Source organism: Diplotaxodon limnothrissa, linkage group LG10 (genome assembly GCF_057381915.1).
Source record: "Diplotaxodon limnothrissa isolate DT_005_m linkage group LG10, D_limnothrissa_male_GT1.1, whole genome shotgun sequence".
NCBI lineage: Eukaryota > Metazoa > Chordata > Actinopteri > Cichliformes > Cichlidae > Diplotaxodon > Diplotaxodon limnothrissa.
The window spans coordinates 28776518-28798848 of NC_140605.1; the positions used below are offsets into that span (position 1 = coordinate 28776518).

At 44.2% G+C, this 22331-nt stretch overlaps 1 protein-coding gene across 1 annotated transcript in view; it reads left to right on the plus strand.

The window, feature by feature from the left end:
• Positions 1 to 22331, plus strand: part of cadm1a (cell adhesion molecule 1a) — a 485577-nt gene that overhangs the window by 450754 nt on the left and 12492 nt on the right. The window lies entirely within an intron of this gene.

A 22331-nucleotide genomic window follows, 5' to 3' on the forward strand; every position in this document is an offset into this window, starting at 1 on the left:
TTCTAAGATTAGGTTTAAAAATTTCCTTTTTGATAAAGCTTACATTTAGAGCTAGATATGAGCATTTGTTCTTCACTCCCTCCTCTTCCTGTTAAAACAGGGTTCTTCTTTCCCCCAGTCACCAAGTGCTGCTTGAAGGAGATTATCTGATTGTCAAAGTTCTCAAGGGTTATCTTTCCTAAAGTGACTTTAGGCATTTGAAGGCATCTGAATTGGCACTGTATAAATAAACTGTTTAAAATTTAATTGAACCGACTCTGTATTTTTATGCCTTGAAGATATCTCAGGGGCTCTCCATTTAAAATCGGAAGCCCGGTATGTACTAGTAGCATTCATATTGCATGACAAAAGTTTTCTGTTGCTGCTGCTGAGCATTACTTCTGTATCTCCCAAAGAACTTTAAGCTTACCATCGATTCTGCTGTGCGGTGCTTACAGCACCTGAAAATGCTCCCCTCATCTTTGCAGAGCTTTCAGTTCATTGTTTAGCTGTCACACCTGCAACTGTAACTGTTTTTGGTTCACTCTCAGCACTCTTGCCCACTGCAGCAGCAGGCAGAGTGTTTCTTTTGTTTTTTTTTTAAGGAAAAAAGCTCTAAAAATACACTGTAGCAGCTGGTGAACAGAGCGAAAGAGTCTGAGGATCCCCTCAAGAGCTGGTATATACTAAATATAGAGACACAAAAGTTATATGTCAAATTATAATTTTTTTCATTTTTAAAGGTAAAACCAGGTGAAACCGAGGACATTGTGTGTTTTGCAATGAGACTATCCCAGTTCAGCATTTAGCTGGAGGTATTTGTTGTATCCATATTAGTCTTGTTCAGATGAATGCTCCTGAGGATCACATTTTTTGTGCCTCTGCAAAATCCCAAATTAAACCCTTGCTTGTGTTTTTTCTACCTTACAACTCTTCAACAGTTCAAAACTCTGACCGATTTAATTTGCTAATTAATGCTAGCTAGCTAACCACCCATGTGGGTGTCCAATGTATTTTCAATGCACGTCGGAAAACAGTGATTCGCTTTAAAATGACGTGAATTTCAGTGACTATAGAAACTGATGAGTCAGCAAATGCAGATAATAACAGCGACGATGAATCTCCAGGAGACAGCGTTACAGTAGGCTATAAATAATAAAATTGAAATGAAATAACAGCCAAATGTAGTCTAGCTGTTGCATAATTTTCTTCTCTTTACTTATCAAAAGATAAATTTCACCAAGGCCTGATGCAGCTGTAAACTCAGCTTCATCTTTTGAAAAAAAAAGGAAAGAAAAATTGGATAAGCTTGATATAATTAAGCCCCATTCAGCTGCATTTACAATGCTGAATATCATTCATATTTTTCACTAAACGGATATATGAAAGGTTGAACTAGTCTTTTACGCTCCACATTGTTGATAGTTTGCATGTGTGTGTGTTTGCGTGCGAGTGAATGAGAGATGAATTGTAAGACACTTGTGGAGAAGTGCTATGTGAATGCATCCAGCTGGCAAACGAGACACCAGGTTACTGCGAGAAAGGGAGGAAATTAGAGCGTCCACAGAGCCTGCAGCTACTGCACAACCTGTACCTATTGGCCATTGTTTATTTCTCTGCTTCATTTGTCATCAAAAATCACTCAACCTCCCCTCTATGACCCCAGTAATAAAAATGAGTGACACATTGCTTTATTGCCATAAACACACCCCGTGTTGCAGGTGTGCATACAAAAACCGAAACGTGGAAAAGGCAAGGATAGTTTTGTACATTTATAGGCAGGTTGTAGGGCCAGGTAGGCTATGCTCTGTCTGAGCAGGACTAGCCCCTCTTTATGTAGGACTTCACAGGACGAATATGTCTTGTCCCTCGTGTTGAGACAGCGTTGCACCTTTTTATTGGTTCTCAAATTGTTATAGTGCAGGACAGACCGTTTTAGAAAGTCTGGCTTGTATCCAGAGAAGCAGAGAAGGCCATCATCTTGGGTCAAGTGCAGATTAACCTGTCACAGTCTTTTGCAGCTTCCGCTACATCCAGCGGGGAAAATTACGAGTCACCACGGAGCCACAGGCTATGCAGATTTAAGCAGAGTGTGATGGAAGCTAACACAAAGAAAAAGAAATGCAGCGACTGTACTCTTGAAGGCCGATGGATGGTGATTCTTTTTTCCCCCACCAGTTATGTTTTTTTAGTTTCGCACGTGGACGAACGTGACATAAAGAAGCATGTGATCAAACAGACATCTGCCAATCTGTTAGCGAGGGAATTCAAGTTTTTTTTTCTTTGCCTTCACGTGCTAAACATCAAACATGCTTATGCGTGTTTCGGGTGTAAGTTTGACTTACGTGCTACTACTGAGAGTCCTAAGAGTCCTATATTTAGTTTCTTGGCATCTGGTCGGCGTAGCCTTTAGCCTAACAGCTGCAACTTGAGCTTTTGTTAAGAATAACTTCATCTGGACAAATAAGCTGAACCTGGCCTGCATGACTCACACAGCATGCTCAAATTTACAGGTTTGTCAAATATTGTCAACACTGCTAAATCACTTTCTTTGCATCGCTAAATCACTTCAGAAAGCCAAGTGAAACGCACTTGTTGCTCCCTTCAAGCGCTCCCTCCAAAATCAAGAATTTTGGTGACTCCTAGTAACACGATAAAAAAAAAAGTGATAATTCATGCTCATATTTCCAGGCGTAGTTTGTAACACCAAGTCAGACCCTGCTTTTTAACAGCCTCTGACTCTGTCCGCACTGACCGCCTCACTCCTTACAACCTCTCAAATGCAGTTGCCATGGCGATGTCCCGCTTTTCGTGACTGAAAGAGAAAGGAAGCCGAGACACTGCTGAACTGGAAGGCTCTTCCCAAGATTGTCCATTTCCCTGTAAAATGGGCTAGGTACAGGGGAGGAGGCGTGGAGTGCAGGAGGGAACAAATTAAACATGCAGCAGAGAACAGAAGAGGCTTTGAGATGAGCTACCAGTGGACTGGAGAAGTGGGTGTTGAAACGTTTTGTTCTTATAAATTAAGCTTTAGCTGAGAAATGAGAGAGCCAGGAACTGGAAAAACTCAGACATAATGACTGACTTTATTATGCATGTGGATAAACTCGGCTGCACTTCTGGCTCTGCGAAGTTGTTGTGGTAAGAAGTAATTTCACTCGTGAGACCCGCAGAGTTGGAGCCGCTCATGTGAAACAAAAACTATAAAAAGAGTTATATAAAGACTTGACTAAAGTGATACCAACTCATTTTGCAGGACAGCACAAACAATTTCAAAGCTCCAACCAAAATTCTGTTCGAGCAAAAGAAACGGCTCCATAAACAACAGAGGAGTTCAGTCAGGTTTGAAGCAAACTTGATGGATATTTTAGAGTCCAAACACAATCATACATGATTATATTCGCGGTTCATTCACATTTCTGAGGGTGTATAATGAAAAGAGGTTTATTCATCTCCTTCATGGCCACTTTTTCCCTCAAAGTGAGCAAAGTAATTGATTTATTTCAATATATTTTCCAGAATTGCACCCATGGACGCCACATTTAAAAACCGGTCCGTTTCTTTCTGGAGGATTTCTTTTCATCATGTAACCTGCATGATGTAAATCAACTCTGCGCGTGCAGTTTGTTTCTTAGAAATGCACAAAAGCTGCCAACAGTTCAGAGGCAGCTTTTTGCTGTTAGATGTTCCAGCAGCATTTCTTCTTCTCATCTCACTTCCATCTCCTCACTCTTAATGAAAGGGCATGCTGGTGGAGGATGTCAGTTGCTTTTGCTGATGGCTAGGTGCACTCACTAATTTCCAATCCGGAGAGGTGAGCACGTCTGGAAAGGACACACCTGCCAACACGGCTGTCAGCAAGCATGTGAGAGTAGTGGGATAATTGAGCTGCGCTCAGAGACCTAATAGTGGAGAGGAATACAGCAGTATAATGGCCACTCTGCTCACAGTGGGATTGCAGCAGGTGAACCAGAGAACTTTTCTCTTTAATCCAAGGACTAAGCTGTCACATTTGAATGTCATTAAAGAGACAAGACATTCATTAAATGACAAGGACACGGTGTGCCAGATTACTCTGGTACTGATGTCCAACAAATGTAGTGATTGTGACTTCAGAATTTGATCGCTACAGTATCCGGCAGCTAGCTGTGGGAATTCTTTTCCTTAAAGAGCGGCTTCTGTCTGCTGCGCGTTTGATCCGCGGGCTCCACGTATGTTCGTTTGTCGTGAACGTGGAAATCATTTGGACAGACATGTGTATTAAACTCTGGCAGAATTCCAAATCTTTTGACATGAGGAACAGGTCGGTGCAAAGCTCAGACAGCCGCGCACAGATGATCTTGGGTTGACTGACTATCAAAGCCACAGATGGCACTGCCAACATCACTGACTACTTAACATATTGGTAGGTGAAAGGGACACCGTGGCAGGTTTTTAACTGGCACAGCGTTGGTTTGATGATTGTTTTTGCTAAAAAAAAATAAATGTTTTTTTAAAAGATCTGATACTGATAATGTGGTTTGTAATTAGAATTATTTTAAAAGTCAGATCTGAACAGATGGACTTCTGGAAAACATGCAATCTTTGATGTCAGGCAGAGAAAAACTTCCATATATCTGCTTAGAAGTCATGTTAACAAGATCTCTCTTAAAGCTTCACATCTCAACTTAATGCCATTAAAACAGGATATAGTTTTAGCTATTTCAGCGTGACTGTTGTGTTGCACAAAATGCAAGCTGTTATAGGAAGAGAAAGACCTTTGGTGGAACTGCAACATTATTGTCTATCTGTATTTAAATCACGACTGTATATGTAGAAGAAACTGGCAAAGTGCTGTCAACAAGATGTGATTGTCCTGAGAAGTATAGTGTAACCGTAGCGGTGCTGCTGGGATCTCTCTAGATTGAGTTTGCACCTGTACCAGTGTGGGTTCTCCTCAGGTACTCCCTCCCACATGCCAAAGACATTCATATTTCCAAACTGGCTTTACAAGCTGTCTCCTAACTCTCACTCCATAGGAGTTTAAATAGGAAAAACAGTTCAAATATTTATTGACCAAGACTTAGACAGGCTCAATGGACTTACTTTTGTAATTTTCACTGTAAAATTAAATAATAATTCCCGTCCTCCAGGAACCATCTGAGTTGTCTCTCTAGCCCAGAATGGTTAGGCAAGGTAATCTGAAGCACATGTGGCAAAATCTTTCTGTCTGAGCTCAGACCTTGTGAGGACCTTCTGCTATTGTGATACACTGACTAAAGCTCATCGTCTCCTCTTTATGGAACTGTGAGTTTTGTCTCTATCAGAAATGGTAACAAAATTACAGTATTTTAAAGAGCACTTGTAGTATGAAAACTAATAAATGGATGTCATCTTACTTTTGACATTAATGTCTGAGAAGAACCAGAATGGCAAAGAACCAGTGCAGCAGCACAAGTAGTATACAGTCTTTTATTTCACGCACAGTGAAGTAATACATTTAACAGTGGTTCACACATGACTGTGCAGACTTACACAAGTAAATCAAGAATAGGTACAAACCAGTTGAATCAAGTCCTCTATTGCAAAGAGGCACATTGCAGGCGAGTTGCTCTCATTGGTGCAATGTGAGTCAGACTGATTGCAACGTGTTGGCAATCTCTCTGCATTTTTAAATCAGACGGCAGATATTTGCAAACCTTCATCATTCTGTCTGAGAGCGGTTGCAGCGGTTGTTTGGAGAGTGGTTGAGATCACCTGGCAAAACAGTGGCATGGTTGTGAGATCCCTGCGGGTGTCCTTAAACCAGGAGTTGGCAGCAGATCATTTCTTTTGGGCTTCAAGTAGAACGAGGAGCACGTGTCTTTGGCTCCTTACCGTGATCTTCAAGGGACGTTGCAGACTGGTGAGGCGTGATCAGTCTGCAACAATGTTTTGGTGTGTGGTACACGGCAAAATAACTTCCAAGACTCAGGGTTTCCCGACAGAACATCACACCTTAATATGATGATTAATGTACTTCCCTTCACCTGTGGAGGATTTTATCTCTGGTGGGTTATCAAAATCCAGGTGAACATCTTTTTCTTGTTGTTTATTTTGTTTTTTAACTCTAAGTAAGTAAAAGTAAGAATTGCTTAAGTGTTAAGACTGAAGGACGCTGTAGTGATTTTAAGCAATGGACACTATGTAGCTGATCCACTGAGGAAGAAACGTTAACAATACAGATAATAAGGTAACGTTGTTGAAATGTGGTGTTATTTGATCAAGCGAAGTCGCTCACAGACCTTCACTGCGAGTGCTTGTGTGTATGTTACAGATAGATGCATTTGTATTAGAGGCTGGCACTCAGTGGCTTGAACCTGCCTTTGGGGCTCTCTTCAAATGAGGCACATATGCTGCATTAATTAGTTTTAGGCACACAACTGAGTGTGACAGGTGACAAACAGCCCCCTCCCTCTATGTGACTTTAAAATATGCATATCTACTTTTATAAGTCACACTCCTTTCATGAAGGGAAAGTTAACCTCTAAGGTTCTGTCTGTCGTTCTGGCTTTTTATGATGAAATAAACAGCAAAGTGCTGAAATGCTTAAAGTGTAATCAGCGGTTATTCCTCTCACCTGTGACACAGATGTGATGCTTTCACTCTGCGTGGAGTGAAATCTTTAAGCAATGTCAATAAGTGCAACAACTTTAGAGGCAATTTTTGAGATATATAGCAATAGTTTTAGGACCCGTCAGTCATAAATATAAAGCAGGTGCCACTCGAGCCTCTTCTCGTTCCTGCATCAAAACATCGCATTCGTGTTTTCTTTTCCAAACTGAAGAATGTGAAAATACTGCATTAGGCCCATGTGCACTGCTGTTTCAAATATTTTTTATTAAAATTATTTTTTTATCACTTGAAAATATCCATGCTATGTATTTTTTTATCGTGTTGTTAATGTATGTGTTTTTGCTGCTTACACCATTAGGGCCACCAGATGTGCACACATCAGTGAGATTATTTCACACTAATCCAAACTGTCAATCTTCCCCATCTGTCGCCCAGGTCTGCTACCTGCTGAAGTGAGAACACCTGCAACACAGGATCAGCCTCACAGTAACTGCTACCACATCAAGCCCCTTTTAAACCTTTTGTAGGAAAAGTTTTGCATGTTCGCTATAGTAATAATATATAAAAAATAACATTAAACGTCAGCGTTATTATAGATGAAAACAATGATATTATCCAAGCTATCGTGTAATATGTCCGAGATTATTATTCCTCCTATTTCTGTTAACTGCATTTACCGGTACATAATCAATGTACAAGTTTGAATCACCTGTTTATGTAAGGGGTAAGTAGTTCTTTTCTCATTGGGGGCTTGATTATAATAAACCATAATCTCAAAGTGGAGCTATTACACCTATTTCCAGCTACGTTATTTTACCCCTGAATTCTAATAGTGTAGTTTTGCATTATTACCATTAATAAAAGAATCCTTGTTCAGCACCTTATTTCATCCACAATATAAAACAAGCGTTTTACCTCATCTCCCTTTTAGGCCACACTTCCTTTAGGCAGATTTCCTTTGCATGGCCACCCCTTTAAAACAGAAGGTTTGAACAGCAGGCAGGTGGATCTGCTGTGCATACAGCCAGAACTCTGAGCCTGACAATGACGATATCAAGGATACCTCTCTATCGCATCATAAAGATCCAAAAGTTGATCTTTTTGATGCAAAATGAGCATTTAGGGTACTTTGAAGCCTTGCAGGGATAACTTGACCTCATAATTTGAAAATTTGGCTATGAAAAATATTATTGTTTCCCTTTAGGCCGTGTATGTTGTATTGTATAATGACCTGCTTGGATGTTATTAGACTATGCAGTTTGGGATTTGCATGTTCTCCTCATGTACTGAGTAGACACTCAGGCTTCCTTTTAGCACCTGTGTCACAGCTAAATGCATAAACACAGTGGGAGCTGTGTTTCCCTGCCTCTGTTTTCCACTGCAGCTGCTGTTTACTCTTTGGGTGAAGGGCTGGCTTGATAGTAAACTTGAGAAGAAAATGTTTTTTGAGAGAATGCAACAACTATGTGAAGAAATAGAAAGCTGCTCAGCACCAGATCTGATGTATGGAGATCATGTTCACTTATTATTAGTCCCAGTGCACCGAAATTAGTTGCAGTTCACCTAGAGGACACTCGATAGCTCTCAATGAATTGGAGTGAACGGAGCTAAGTGGCTTAAATAATTATTCACAGTTGGTCTGAGTGTGAATAATTATTTTTATTATACTCATATACATTTTACTCAAGATAGCATTATGCTATTCTATATTCATATTGGTTAAGACATCCTCCCTTGATGGTTCCTGTTTCCAAGCAATAACTGCAATAGCATTTTCCAGTGTCATTAAGTAAGAACAGACATTTACATGCAGTATGTGTATAAAGAAGGGGAACTATAAATGCACATGTCAAACCTTGAAGCAGATGGGCTACAGCAGCAGGAAACCACTCCACATGCCACTCCTATCAGCTAAGAACAGGAAACTCAGATACAGTTCGCGCAGGCTCACCAAAATTGGACAAGAGAAGACCGGAAAAATGTACCCTGTCTGATGAGTCTTGATTTCTGCTGCAGCGTTCAGATGGTAGGGCCAGATTTTGGCGTAAACAACATGAAAGCTTGGATCCATCCTGCCTTGAATCAATAGGTCAGGCTGCTACTGGTGGTGTAATAGTGTGGGGGATATTTTCTTGGCACACTTTAAGCACCTTAGTGCAAATTGAGAATTGTTTTAATGCCACAGTCTACACGAGTATTGCTGCTGACCCTGTCCATCCCTTTATCGCCACAGTGTACCCGTCTTCTGATGGCTGCTTCCAGCTGGAAAACACATCATGCCATCATGAACATCATCAAACTGGTTTCTTGAACGTGACAATGAGTTTATTGTACTGAAATTTCCTCCAAAGTCACCTGATCTCAGTCTAATAGAGCACCTTTGGGATCTGGTGGAACAGGAGGTTTACATTTATTATTAAAAACCTGACAGTCATCTAAAACACAAGGATTAATTCTGCATAGACTTTAATATCGTTGTATAATTTGATGCCAGACCCTAAAATAGTTTCAGTACCCTACTAGTAGTTATTGACTTTACCTTTATTACTGTATCAGTAACATTAATATATTTATTTAGGCTAAGGGTAGCCCACAGATAAGCCTTTTGCTGCCTTCATGTGTCATCACAGTGAAAAAGCACATTATACAAGCCCACTGAAAGTGCCCCTCATTGGTTCTTTTTACTCGGCAGTGACTGTGCTGGTTGACAGTTCTGCAACCTTTGCCTAAATAATATGCAAATTAGGATCTTATCACAATGCAGATAAGCTATAAATGCTAAGGCCCATAGTCAGATGCCATTATCAGGACAACAATTCAGGACACATAGTGCATGTCACTAAACTGCAGAGCCACGAGATGCTGCAGTGACTACTGCTCATTAAACACACAGAGCAGACACGACCCTCCATAATTAGCACAAAATAACTTGTCTTTAGGTTCATGTATTTTTCCATGATAGCATGTCAGTCGTTTATCTAGTATTCCGCTTTATTCGTAGAATAATGAATTATATTGAATTCATTTCTTAAGTGTTAATTTCCAGGAATGGATTGATACTCTCAGCTCCTAGCAGACTGAGAAAACAGGTGGTGCGCATGAAATGTGGTACAAAATAGGATCCCAAGGCATTTGACCTGCATGTTCCTTGTTTTTGAATGCTCTTATTACAATTTGCATGTAGGACTAGTGTTGCCATGACAGCAGCTGAGTCTTAAAACTTTCATCTGAGACAGTTGTACTCTTTTTGAGTTTGACTCATCCAGTATTGGCAAGGAGAACGCAGGCCGGCAGGCCGGGGAGCGAAAAGTTACAGTCTGACTGGATTTTGTAGGGAAACACCTTTATTCAGTGGTGTGGAACACATCTAAAATGAATATCTATTATTTAATATTCAAAAAATAAAAATGAGATCTGAGAGGAAATTGAAATTGATTATTAATAGCTGGTGAACAGCGCCTTCTTTCCTCCTTCCTTTTCTAAATGGAATGTGCAGCTCTCGCCCATGAGGTCTCTCCGAGGCTCTGGCCACTCTGTTGTGGCATTTTTTCTTCGCTCGCTTGCTTCTCTTTCTCTCACTTGGCTTTCAGCGCAAGTGTTGGCACACAAAGTTAAAGTAAATGTTTTCCCAGTTTAATTCCACACTGTGCCAACCCGAGATCTGTCGTCGCAAGATCTTAAAACCCACCAATAGACGTTTGTTTACGACACATTCTTACTCCTATCACATGCTGACTCTTGCTCAGGGTCCATCCACCCATCCATCCGTCCATTTACTTATCCAATGCGGGGTCACAGTGTGGCTGGCGCCTATCCCAGCTGTCCCCTTTAGCATCATTTTCCATAGTACCAGCAGTGCTTCAGAACACTATTATGACAACTGAAGAAGCACAACAACCGAGTTTGCATTAGGAAGTGTGGTGTCACATGGCACCATCACATGACTAACCAGAAAAGGGATGTTTGAGTCTTATCTGAGCGTGATATTTCTACATTTTAATTTAACTTTTTTATTTTTTTACTTTTAAGTTTCTTTAGCTGTTTTCCTTAGTTTAGGGAACAAAAATTCTTATGTGTAGTAAAACATAATGGATGGATTAAAATATACTCGCGCATTATCGCCACATCCTTGGTTACCACATGTATTATGCCGTTCTATACACAAGATGTCATTTTGATGCTGGTCTTGATGCAACAGCAATGGGATAACAAAGGATCCTCTTTTAGGCCTCAGTAACATAGCAACCAAACCCTGATATCTCCTGATGATTGAGGAAAAATGTGCTTTCCCCAACCAGTTGTTGTGTGGTTGCCAGAGGTAAAAAGGGCGTAGCACCAAAACCCTCCTTGTGATGGCTTCAATCTCTAGCAGATTGCTGCAGTTGCCTGTAGTTTGCATGGAAGAGCCAGCTTGTCTGCAAATACACTTCGTTTACTCTCGAAGCTGTAGTGTAGTTGTATCTGTAAATGCAGATAAAACTGGGATTATTGTACTTGCCCCTAAAAATCTTAGCAAACGTGGGGTCTAACCAGATACTTACCGTGGCCTCTAGTAACACTGTGAGGAATCTTGAAGTCTTTGACCAGGATATGTGCTTAATAAGCAAATATGTAGGCTGTTGTAATTTGGCGCTATATGAATACAATTAAATTGAAATTTAATTTAATTTAATTTAATAGTGGGATTTCAGCCAGAAACAGAGTGTATTTGCTTTCAAAGTAAAAGCTGTGGCATAGCACAGGTGAACGTTCTGTTTCTTTTCACTGCAGCTTGGCGAGTAGTGTTTGCCGGCAAACTACAGGCGACTGCAACAATCTGCTAGGAGCTAAAGCAGTTGCAACTGGGTTGTACCTCTTTGCATTCAATTTCACCTTGTAATCCACAGCAAACACTTGCAACTGGTCAGGAAACACATTTTAGAGAGCAGAGACTGCCAGATGGTTGCCAACAGGTCTCGAGACCTGTGTAACTGAGGCCTTTAAGAGCAATTTCTTCCACATTTAAAAGTAGAAAGAATACAATTTGGAAGGTTTGTGTTTTGTACCATGTTTCAAAAACATTTAATATTTTTCCCTTATACGAAGTCAAAGTTATCGCTTTACAATATTAACCCTGCATGTTAAAAAAATACTCCTACCCTGTTTGAATATGAAATCAAGGTCTTTAAGGAGCATCCATATGTAGGTGTGAGCCCCGTCTCAATGTTGTGATGAATGCTCCAAAGATCCATTGAAAAAGGACACTATGGGAGTATTGCTAAAACATTAACACTTTTGACAAATGGGCAGTATTTGAAAGACTCTGACAGACTGGTGTTGGTTTGTCAGACTGCCCTGCACATAGAAAATGACACTAAAGAGGAACCCGCTGCATCAAAATGTCTATGCCTATGAATCACATACTGGGCAAGCATCTACAGTGGGGCAAAAAAGTATTTAGTCAGCCACCGATTGTGCAAGTTCCCCCACTTAAAATGATGACAGAGGTCAGTAATTTGCACCAGAGGTACACTTCAACTGTGAGAGACAGAATGTGAAAAAAAAATCCACGAATCCACATGGTAGGATTTGTAAAGAATTTCTTCGTAAATTAGGGTGGAAAATAAGTATTTGGTCACCTCAAACAAGGAAAATCTCTGGCTCTCACAGACCTGTAACGTCTTCTGTAAGAAGCTTTTCTGTCCCCCACTCGTTACCTGTATGAATGGCACCTGTTTGAACTCATCATCTGTATAAAAGACACCTGTCCACAGCCTCAAACAGTCAGACTCCAAACTCCGCCATGGCCAAGACCAAAGAGCTTTCGAAGGACACCAGGAAAAGTATTGTAGACCTGCACCAGACTGGGAAGAGTGAATCTACAATAGGCAAGCAGCTTGGTGTGAAAAAATCTACTGTGGGAGCAATCATTAGAAAATGGAAGACATACAAGACCACTGATAATCTCCTACGATCTGGGGCTCCACGCAAGATCTCATCCCGTGGGGTCAAAATGATCATGAGAACGGTGAGCAAAGATCCCAGAACCACACGGGGGGACCTGGTGAATGACCTGCAGAGAGCTGGGACCAAAGTAACAAAGGTCACCATCAGTAACACACTACAACGGCAGGGAATCAAATCCCGCAGTGCCAGACGTGTTCCGCTGCTGAAGCCAGTGCATGTCCAGGCCCGTCTGAAGTTTGCCAGAGAGCACATGGATGATACAGCAGAGGATTGGGAGAATGTCATGTGGTCAGATGAAACCAAAGTAGAACTTTTTGGTATAAACTCAACTCGTCGTGTTTGGAGGAAGAAGAATACTGAGTTGCATCCCAAGAACACCATACCTACTGTGAAGCATGGGGGTGGAAACATCATGCTATGGGGCTGTTTTTCTGCCAAGGGGACAGGACGACTGATCCGTGTTAAGGACAGAATGAATGGGGCCATGTATCGTGAGATTTTGAGCCAAAACCTCCTTCCATCAGTGAGAAGATGAAACGAGGCTGGGTCTTCCAACATGACAATGATCCAAAACACACCGCCCGGGCAACAAAGGAGTGGCTCCGTAAGAAGCATTTGAAAGTCCTGGAGTGGCCTAGCCAGTCTCCAGACCTCAACCCCATAGAAAATCTGTGGCGGGAGTTGAAAGTCCGTGTTGCTCGGCGACAGCCCCAAAACATCACTGCTCTTGAGAAGATCTGCATGGAGGAATGGGCCAAAATACCAGCTACTGTGTGTGCAAACCTGGTAAAGACCTATAGTAAACGTTTGACCTCTGTTATTGCCAACAAAGGTTATGTTACAAAGTATTGAGTTGTATTTTTGTTATTGACCAAATACTTATTTTCCACCCTGATTTACGAATAAATTCTTTACAAATCCTACCATGTGGATTCATGGATTTTTTTTTTCACATTCTGTCTCTCACAGTTGAAGTGTACCTCTGGTGCAAATTACTGACCTCGGTCATCATTTTAGGTGGGAGAACTTGCACAATCTGTCACGGTTTGCGGGGGCAAGCCGTGTGGAATATATATAGGACCAAAAGGCGGCAGCTCTGGTGCAGGTGAGTGTTTATTAACAACAAAAATGCAAACAACAAAGGCGCTAGGAACATGAAACTGAAACCTAAACTGGGTAAACTAACAACACAAACCAAGAATGACGGTGCAGGGAGGTCCGGGGAAATACATACAGGGAGACCGAGGGGAAACAACACAGACGAACCAGCAACTACTATGACAGAAGACACAACTTAAATACACTCAGAGAACACAGGGAGATTACATACAGGTGGGAACACAGCTGGGAGTAATTAACATGACGAGACTAGGGAGGCAAACTGAAAACACTCACATAAGACACAGACCTTCACAATAAAACAGGAACTTACACATGAAAGGACACAAACTAAGAAACGCGGACTAGATACAGGAACACACGGGCAGAACAGAGTAAACACTAACCAGAGGAAGAACAGAACCAAAATCGCGAAGAGAAAACACAAAACGCTGGGTCAAAAGGACCCAGGATCATGACAGTACCCCCCCCTCAAAGGCTGGCTCCAGACAGCCCAACAAGAAACAAAACAGCCAGAAAAAACAGAAAACAACCCGACCAGGGCGGGCGGCGGGGGACCCAGGAAGGAGGGCTCGAAGCAACAAAACCGGAGCACCAGAAGGCCAAAAGACAAAAACAAAAAACGAGCCCAAAACCAAAAGAAACGAAGCACACCAAAACACAGGAAAAAAAAAAAAACAGAGTCCAAAACAGAAGAGTTCAGGGGGCCGACAGCACAGGAGTCCAAAACAGTTCAGGGGGCCGGCCAGGGGGCCAACAGCACAGGAGTCCAAAACAGTTCGGGGGGCCGACCGTGCGGACGGCAACGGCGGCGACGTGGATACAGTTCGGGAGGCCGGCCGTGCGGACGGCAACGGCGGCCACTCAGGCGACGGCGGTCCGGAGGCCGGCCGTGCGGAAGGCAACGGCGGCCACTCAGGCGACGGCGGTCCGGAGGCCGGCCGTGCGGAAGGCAACGGCGGCCACTCAGGCGACGGCGGTCCGGAGGCCGGCCGTGCGGAAGGCAACGGCGGCCACTCAGGCGACGGCGATCAGGGGGCCGGCCGTGCGGAAGGCAACGGCGGCCACTCAGGCGACGGCGATCAGGGGGCCGGCCGTGCGGGAGGCAGCGGCGGCCACTCAGGCGACGGCGATCAGGGGGCCGGCCGTGCGGGAGGCAGCGGCGGCCACTCAGGCGACGGCGATCAGGGGGCTGGCCGCGCGGAAGGCAGCGGCGGCGCCCAAGTGTCAGGCGCACCGGCCGAGGCTTGGAGGGCACAGGACCAGGCGACGCTGAAGCAGAGGCAGGACCAGGCGTAACAGAAGCACAGGCAGAAGCAGAGGCAGCTGGACCAGGCGTAACGGAAGCACAGGCAGATGCAGCTGGACCAGGCGTAACGGAAGCACAGGCAGATGCAGCTGGACCAGGCGTAGCAGAAGCAGAGGCCGCAGGACCAGGCGTAGCAGAAGCAGAGGCCGCAGGACCAGGCGTAGCAGAAGCAGAGGCCGCAGGACCAGGCGTAGCAGAAGCAGAGGCCGCAGGACCAGGCGTAACAGAAGCAGAGGCCGCAGGACCAGGCGTAGCAGAAGCAGAGGCCGCAGGACCAGGCGTAGCAGAAGCAGAGGCCGCAGGACCAGGCGTAGCAGAAGCAGAGGCCGCAGGACCAGGCGAGGATGAAGACTCTGATGAGGCCGGACCAGACGAGGATGAAGACTCTGATGAGGCCGGACCAGGCGACGCCGAAGCGGCCGCAGGTGGCGGCTGGACAGGCTCCTCGGGCCCTCCAGCGGAGACAGGAGGTTGAACGGGCCCCTCGGACCCTCCAGCCGACGAGGCGTGAGGCTGGTGTGGTTCTTCGGAACCACCAGCTGACGAGGAAGGCTGCTGGACGGGCTCCTCGGGCCCCCCAGCAGAAACAGGAGACAAAGGCCGGAGCGGTCCCTTGGACCCTCCAGCGGAAACAGGAAACAAAGACCGGAGCGGTCCGTCGGACCCTCCAGCGGAGACACGAGACGAAGGCTGGAGCGGTCCCTCGGATCCTCCAGCGGAGACACGAGACGAAGGCTGGACGGGCCCCTTGGACCCTCCAGCAGAAGCCATCACAAAGCCCGCAGGCATGGAGTCCACTGGCAGACATGAAGGAAATGGGTGCTGTGCTGAGCACTGGCCCTGCTCAGACAGCACTGACACGGGGCACTTCCCAGGTGGCTGCTTAAACTCCAGGGGTCCAGAATCAGCTGAGGACTGGGACCTAGCCTCTGGGGAAGCCCTGGAGCGGCAAACAGTGCCAATGGCAGCTGAACCAGGAAAAGCACCTTGAGGTGAAATTAAACTTTCTCCCTGCACGGAGTGAATGAGTGAAGCCGATGATACTGGGGCCTGCGCTACAGGCGGCACTGGAGCCACTGGGGCCTGCGCTACAGGCGGCACTGGAGCCACTGGGGCCTGCGCTACAGGCGGCACTGGAGACACTGGGGCCTGCGCTACAGGCGGCACAGGAGACTGAACTGAGGGTGGCACAGGAGACTGAACTGAGGGTGGCACAGGAGACTGAACTGAGGGTGGCACAGGAGACTGAACTGAGGGTGGCACTGGAGACGGGGGAGCTAACTGGGCTGAGAGTGGCTGCGCGGGAGCTAACTGGGCTGAGAGTGGCTGCGGGGGAGGTGATATGCTGTTCACAAAGTCATCTGCCGCACAGAACACCGCCCCTGAATGAACAGTCATACAGTCCGCAAATGGAAAACAGTCCTCACTCACCACAGCCGGCGAATTAGAAGTCCGAACGTCCAGCTGTGGGGTGGCGCGCTTGCGGCGCGATCGGCGTCTCCTCCCCGCAGACGGCTCCGACGGGCCGGGCAAGATCGCATCCGGCGAGTCGGGCAGCGAGGCAGGAGTGGCTGAGAGAAGGTGGGGTGTGTGCCGGAGAAAAGCCTGTATGGTCGGAGGTAGTGAATTTAGTAGCCATGGCAACCCGGAAAAGAGCCGTTGTAGCCGACCTTCCACGGCGCGGCGAAGCTCGTGCGGAGGATTCTCCAGCCACAGCCCGAGGAGGATCTCCACATTGTAGCCGATGTCATCCTGGAGCTCCTCGGACGGATTGACTGCCGCTGGGTCCATGGTGGCTGGTTCGTTCTGTCACGGTTTGCGGGGGCAAGCCGTGTGGAATATATATAGGACCAAAAGGCGGCAGCTCTGGTGCAGGTGAGTGTTTATTAACAACAAAAATGCAAACAACAAAGGCGCTAGGAACATGAAACTGAAACCTAAACTGGGTAAACTAACAACACAAACCAAGAATGACGGTGCAGGGAGGTCCGGGGAAATACATACAGGGAGACCGAGGGGAAACAACACAGACGAACCAGCAACTACTATGACAGAAGACACAACTTAAATACACTCAGAGAACACAGGGAGATTACATACAGGTGGGAACACAGCTGGGAGTAATTAACATGACGAGACTAGGGAGGCAAACTGAAAACACTCACATAAGACACAGACCTTCACAATAAAACAGGAACTTACACATGAAAGGACACAAACTAAGAAACGCGGACTAGATACAGGAACACACGGGCAGAACAGAGTAAACACTAACCAGAGGAAGAACAGAACCAAAATCGCGAAGAGAAAACACAAAACGCTGGGTCAAAAGGACCCAGGATCATGACACAATCGGTGGCTGACTAAATACTGTTTTGCCCCACTGTATATGTGACGGGTTCAGAGTGAGAACAGGTTGCAATCTTAGTATTTTATGCAAATTGGACAACCCCAGTATCTGAGATTATCCCTTGCCACTGGCTTTACTCACTTTGAGCAGCACTGATACAATTTCTGGCTACAGTGTGAGCTGCACTGTGTGTGAAATGCAGCACATTTTCATTCTCTTTTTCCTAACACCATCCATGCATGTAAGCCGGTCTGAATTTCCTTTGAGGTGAGGCTTGGATTAGAGGCCGACACCATACACTCAGCCTTGCTAAAGGATTTTATTATCATGGCAGGTTTTTGTCGGCGTTGCTACACCTCACAGAGATTGTGCCACAACATTGCTCCTCAAAGACATCCATAACAGCATCACGAAGCACGCATTAGGGACCGTGATAACAAAGAAATACAATGCTTGGCATCCATCTTTACCCAAAGTCTTGTGATTTTGTCTCTTGATTCTGCAGCGCTGTGCACAACATGCATTTTATGCATGTTTGAATAACTTTTAGCCAACCAAACATTACCAGCAAATGCACTGATGAGTTTTGGCTTTTGAAAAGAACCTCAAACTTTTTTCTTTCAATTTTTTAAAGAACTGTCCTTATTTTATTTTCATTTTTTTTGAAATGTAGAGTCAATGAGGTAAGCTATGAGGGATTTATGTAAACCCCTCATTTCTCAGTACAACCTTGACCAGAGAATGTACTAGAGTCTGTTTACTGCATGTATGTAAATGTAGCCATTGTCTTGGCTTCTTTTCTAGGATTAGCCCTTCATTTTCTTGGCACAGTTCCTTCACCCAGGGCTCTGTCTGCTGTGTACACAGATCCACACAAAGCCCCCGATGTCATTTCACTGATACTATTCTGTCTCACAACACCAGGATACACAGAGTCTCTTCTGTTGTTATTATCAATATGCCAAGAGCAGAGGAGACACAGGACTTGACTTCAGCGGTCCATTTATTTCAAGACCTGCTATTTCTGTGAATTTGACCTTGACAAGAGTTTTCTCTTTGGATCATTTACGCTGTTTTTTTTCCCTTTTGTTGCTTGTTTTTTTGGCATTTTCTTTATCATAAACATATCATTGAGTTATTTTGACCTTATCTCTGACAAAGTCAGAGATGTTTTTTAATTCAGTAGATGTGAAGTTCTAAAAAATACATCAAACACGAGTTTATGTGCACAGACCAGGCTTCTGGCCACCTTTCAACCACAAGCATAACTCTTCATGAGCTTTTCAACAGTCGTTGGAATGGCCGAGGCTGGAGGCCGCTCAGTGACAGCGGGGTGGGAGGAGAGTGTTGGCGGAGGTTTGGCGGGGCAGGGGGGAGTTTGATAATCTCGTGTGAAAGAAGAACGAGCAGTCTGCTGGTTGGAAAGAAGCTCTACCAGGCCCCCCCCCCCCCCCCCCCCCAAACAGTGTCCCCATTAAAAGGACTGATGTGCATCTCTGCAACAAGCTGCAAACTCGTGTGGCCTTGGGAGCCATAGAGAGTCCTCACTGTGTTAGAATAAGTCACTCCTGAGACCACTAAAAGCCATTATTAGAAGGTGTTTATTGAGCTAGCCGTGGCCTAGATACAGCTTAATATCCTGAGAACAGTTATAGACCATAATTATATTACATTTTGGATGAAGACTGGCCATGATTAGATAAATGATGAATAGCTCCATCAGATAAAAAAAAAAGGTGCAAGGTTTCTAAGGAGATAATGCACTGTTGGCTTATTTTTGCAAGTATTTGGAACATTTCCTGTCCTTCTCGAGACGATATTGTTTGACACAGAAAATGGAATTCATTACACAGACAAAGGTTTACATTACACAAGAAACACCACGAAAAAGGAATATTAGCTTCTTTTGTTTCATTTTACTCTCCCACGCACATCTCTACCCTAGGTGTAAATTAGATGATATTTAGTCTCTGTTTAAACATTAAGCAAGTTTCTTTTTCAGATAGGTTTGAGCTTTCTATTTTAGAATTGCGCCTAGAAGTGTGTGCCAAGAAAGGGACTTTAAATTGAACAGTGGGAGTGTGTTATTTTCAGCAGATAACGCCCCAGTATAACTACTAATTACACCTTTCAGTCAAAAGAAATTAAAGAAAATAAATTGCACTATCGTTTGCTTTGTCTTTGTCTTTTATTTAAAAACTGTAAAACGATGTTCGGACTTGATTTCTGGAAACTGCACGACGCAGTTACACGACAGTTGAGCAGCATCAGGTGCAGCTGAGTGTAGAAATAATATGTTTTTGACTTCCAAAGGACAAATTTGAAAGCTTTGTAACCTGCCTGTGCACTTGTGTGATTCGTCTGGAAGTTGTTTGTGTTTTTAGGTCCTGATGGCAGCAGTACCAGAAACCCTGTCATGGTTGGGTAGTTTAGTTTCGATTACTGGCAAATTCCAATTTCAGCTTTTTGTCCACAACACAGCCCCTTTGATGACAGGTGTCACAACCACTACTATGTGAGTGTACCATTCTGCCACTGTTTAGAAGCGAAGGCAGGAAAGTTGCCTGTTGCCTGAAGTTATATCAGCATGTGAGATCAGAGACAAAAAGGCACAAAAGTAGAATACCTGGTTACATGCTGGTTGGACAACATTTGCCATGTTGTAGTATGTGTATTTTTTTCTGAATTCTTTGCATAGGTACTTGTTCAACGTCTGCACTGTGACTAGTGAAGCAAATACTATCTCAGTGCAGTGTTCTGTCATCCGATGGCTATAGTGCACACTTTGTCAAAGATACCTGAGCAGGAATGTGCAAATCTGTGATAAAATGATGGCTCTTGAGAAGTGTCGCAGCTTGTATCCTGATAGAATGGAACAGACAGTGACACATCTCACAGTGCCAGTTTCAAGATAGTGCAGGGCAACCTGCTTGCAAGTAGGAAAAGTCGGTGTTTGCACTGAATTTCTTTTGCTTGCACCGACCAATTGCAAGTAGTTACAATGACAAACTACCACCAGTCACCTGGTGGGAGGCAACTTGTCTCCAAACAGTCTCAGTGCAACTCAGAAAGACTGCAATCACTCTCAGCGAGATTACTGAATGTTTGCAGATAATCACCATTTATAAATAAAGGCATGTTTCCAACACATTGCAATCGATCTGAGACAGTTTGCAGCAATGAGCACAACTCTTCTGTGCAAAAGAGGACTTGGCCCAACTGGCTGTGTTCAGGTTATGTCCCTATATAGGATGCTGAACATGTGTGTCAGCAGCTACTTCACTATTTATGGAAAAATTTTGGAATTTTTTGTGTCAGTTCTTGGAGGTTCTTGCTGGAATCTGAATGTATGCCTTTATTTGTCAGTTGCAGTTGCCCACAACCGAGATGGCAGACCTTGCCGACCGTACATACAAAACAAAAACATCACATTGGGGAGACAGGTCAGGCTAGGTAGCAAGGGAAAAAACCATCAAAATGTGTAACACAAAAGGATAATTCAGGAATGCACAGATATCAACACACCCTCACACAATAAAACACAGACAAGCAACATGGGAGAATATGCCAGTGTGTACAGCTGGATCTGGGACCGCTGCAATCTTCGATTGCGCCTCCAGCTGATCCGCTGTCCACATCGGATGGGAGGTAGGCATGGGAGGAGGCGTTGGATTCAGGGGAGGGAGGGTCATAGTGAGGGTGTATCAGTATCAGTGTACATGTTTCGTGCGTGTGTGTGTGTGTGTGTGTGTGTATCCCAGTTAAGTGTCACCACGCCCAATTAAGCGAAGGTCAACAGTCTCCAGTGGACCCAGGTGGCCTTGAAGGAGGGACAAAGAATTCTGTCAACAATCCTGTTATCATGGAGAATTTTTGTTCTTCCAGTCAGCTTCGACCTTGGCAGGCCTTCAGCTGGCGCCAGTGGGATAGCCACATAAGTGAAGATGGCGAATGTTTGGGTTTAGTGCGAACAACTGCATCAGATTTTTACAGTTGGTCTAATGTCCATCACTGGTCACCAATTCTCTCAATTCCCATTCTTCTTCTCCAAGATCTTATCCATAGTGCATTCAAAACACAGCCTGAGTACTCGCAGCCCTGCCAATTGTCTATCATGGCGGCCAGCCTTATGGGATTTTGAACAGCTGTAGCCGCTTCTTTTTCTTCGATAAGCCAGGTCCGAGCCATCTCCAGTCAGCCAGAACTCTGTGTGCCATCTTTTTGGCACCTGTCTTTTATTTTGGTAGAAATAAGGAAAACAGTTCTATTTGGGCTAGAAAAGGGCTACTAGAAAGAAATAGGCACTTTTCTTTTGAATGAGGTTATACCCAGCCAGTGTGCAATGCCCTCGAGATGTCTTCACCATGGTGGAGTTATCTTTTTTGTGGTACTGGCCCAACTTTTATAGACTTTGCTTCTATTCTCAAGTGTTCATCACTACAGTGTTCCCTCAGATCCCTTTGCCAGTAAAATAGTGAGAGTGATGGTGCTATTCAAGAAATTTGAATAGCAGAAAAGATCTTTGTCTGAAATGTGCTGCCTACACCAGTAGGCATCAGAACATTTCTTCTGTCCATTATGTCGGTGTGGAATAGGTAATGTCCCTGGGAGTGCCATCAGGCTTTTCAGTTGGTAGTGGAATAAATGAAAATATAAAGGTTATATTGTAGGTGTGTTCGATCCATTATTTTTGGATTCCTGCCCATACAAAGGAATAAAAGTCAGGATATCTCAGGCTCTGCTGTGTCGATTTTGACCATTGTATTTTTATTTCTGTCTTTCAAACTTGCCGACAAGCCTTCTAACTTTGTTGAAGTACTCTTTGAACATCACAATATATGCGGTTTAGCTCCTCCAGCAGTCTTTTAGGTTTTTTTTTCATTTACTATAGCATACATCAAAAGTAATGAGGACTTTTGAATCACAAACATGCTGCAGAGTCAGCCGAGGTCATTAAAGCCAAAGAAGTCTCCGAATCGTTGCTAAAATCAAACGTCAGAAAAACTTCATGACAGTCTTAATAATCATTTCAAT